The 2,596-nt window shown below is 26.4% G+C and overlaps 1 long non-coding RNA gene across 1 annotated transcript; it reads right to left on the reverse strand.

Moving 5' to 3' along the window:
* Positions 1 to 261: 261 nt before the first annotated feature.
* LOC136971928 (uncharacterized) lies at positions 262 to 869 on the reverse strand. Its single transcript, XR_010880241.1, has 3 exons — positions 776 to 869; positions 603 to 652; positions 262 to 297 (listed from the first exon to the last, which is right to left on the reverse strand). It is a non-coding gene; the product is annotated as an uncharacterized lncRNA (long non-coding RNA).
* Between the last annotated feature and the right edge of the window lie 1,727 nt (positions 870 to 2,596).

Here is a 2,596-nt window from a genome sequence, read left to right on the forward strand (position 1 = left end):
ACGTGCTTAACAAAATTGAACTTTTTGCATTATTTAAAAGGATTTTCCGCGACGACAAAGGTTGTTGCAGAAATTTCTTTTAAATCCTTTTCCTCGAGTCGCATGATGAAGACATTTCTTTATTTACCAACGGTTACAGCAATCTCTGATTGAACAAGTCCCGCATATTCCGGACACACAACAGTAATCACAGCCCGAACAGGAATTGGGATATCTTCCTCCGTAACTGGGATATCTTCCTCCGTAAAAGCCAAATCTCCCCTCCTCATCGTCCTTGGTTTCTACTGCGTTTTCTTCCTGTGAAGCAGAACGTTATAATTAGAATTAATTGGTTAAAATTTATAAGACAATTCTGGAGCAAGTGTTTGGAGAAATTTTAATTCTCGTAAGAAATTAAATTTAAATGTTTTATTTATTTCAAAGAATATAAAGTACACAAAAGTAAGAAAACTTAAATATCACAAAATATAAAAAAGTATTATTTTAAAAATATGAAGATGACGATTCCCATAAACACTCGAGGAAGAGCGACGAGTGTGTCATCGACTCACGGAGAAGTTAATTTAAAAATTTCATTTTTATGAAAATAATAACCCACTTACATTTTCCTCCGATAATTTGACTTCTCGGATAATCGTCAAAAGAAAAAATGCTGAAATAATTTATTTATTAAGATTACTTTGTTCTGCACCAACAACTGAAGTCAATAATATAAAACGATTTATATTCTACACTTTCCATAATTATAATTTGTAAAATATTACGAATAACTTACCGATGAAAACGGAAAAATATATCTTGCTCATGTTTTCTCGAATGAAGTTCCCTTAGAGAATAGCAGAGAAGTGAATTTCCTGCAATTCAAACTTCCTTTTATAGCACTAAACACGAACGAGGCCAATAAACCACGCCACAATCGACCTGTCAAATTAAATGTAAACACTTGTTCTTGTCGCTTTGTGACGAATCATTAGCATATTTAATATGACAATTGCGTTTGACAAAATTATCTCTAAACAGTCTTTTACACATTCCTTTATGGAAAGCGCTTTCATTAGCAGAAATATTTCTGACTAGAAAAAGTCATTTATTACTCAAAATAGTTAAAACAATGTATAACATTATAATAAAAAATGATGTTTTTCTCAACTTTTAGAAGTACAGTTATGTTAAGAATATCTGTTCTTTAGTACTTAAATTTTCACTCTTTGAACGGAAGTATGTTAAAAAATTGAATTTAAAAATTTCTTTATTAATTAAATTATTTGTGTAATTTAAAATAGCGATAAAGTTAGTAATGTTATAATTAATTGATAAAAGCTATATTTTTATTAAAACATGCCTTTCCCCGTTCCATATTTTCAAGTTTTATTAGTTCAATATTACGTATTATAAACAAGGCTTCATTGAATAAAATTTTGTTACGCTTTATGGCAAGTATCTAAATTATTCTCTCATATTAGCTTACAATATAATTATGAAATTATTTTTTATTTTAGCAAAGTCGCAGTTACATAAATTTGGTTTTTTTGAAGAAAAATTCCGATAGATTTCAAATGTTTTCATCGCAGTAAAATGTAATGAAAATTTAACCACAGTTTCAATTCTTACAAGTATTTTATCTTCATACAAAAATAAAATAAAAAAATTTTAACTCGATGCATAAACTGAAAGTATGTAATGTGGAGTTAAGACACAATCATAAATGTAAAAATAAGTTTTCGATCAAATAGTTCAAATAGTCTTCCTAATAATACCTTTAATACTATCCACACTTTGTCATTTTGTATGTATATTTATATTAATATTTAATAAGTATCCAAGATTCTAAAAAATTTTCATTTAAAAAATAAATTTCTTTTTTAACTGAATATTTACTCTACGCAATTAGTTCAATACGATTTGTAAAATAAATATAAAATTATTATAATTATATACCAATACATTTTTCGTTGTTGAATTTACTGAACGTTAATACACATAAACATTTTCATTATTTTTATGTTTTCTTAATAAATTTCTAAGGGAATTGGAATGTAAAGAAAAATGGAATAATTCTTTTCTCGATTTACAATAAAAGTGGCAAATGTTTTACTAAAAATATCATGTTTTGAGATTAAAGAACATACAAATGTACAGTACATTTTATGCGCTATTTCTGCATTAATTTCTGTATACAGATTCTAAACTGTTATATACCACGTGCTTAGTGTATACAGGCAAGTGATCCCGGCCTCTCCTTTTTTCAGTATTATTATAATTTATTATATAAAAATAGCTTAAGTCCATTTTTTAGTATGTTTTAATAATGAAACCAGCATATTTAAGCTTATAAATATACAAAGAAAATAAACTATTATTATATATTAAAAAATCGAAGTATTTATTGACGCTTTCAAGTATAACAACAATTACATATTTTGAAATGTCTTATAAATACGTATAATTTACTATTATTTCTCGTATAAAATATTATAAATCGTACATGTAGTAAATTCTTCCAGGAAAAGTACATTAATAATCAATAAATCGTTTATTTAATCTTCATGCCTTCAAGTAAAAAAATAATAATAAACGAAAAAGAGTACTGTGGATA

Source organism: Centruroides vittatus, unplaced genomic scaffold (assembly GCF_030686945.1).
Source record: "Centruroides vittatus isolate TY-2023 unplaced genomic scaffold, ASM3068694v2 contig_273, whole genome shotgun sequence".
NCBI classification, from domain to species: Eukaryota; Metazoa; Arthropoda; class Arachnida; order Scorpiones; family Buthidae; genus Centruroides; species Centruroides vittatus.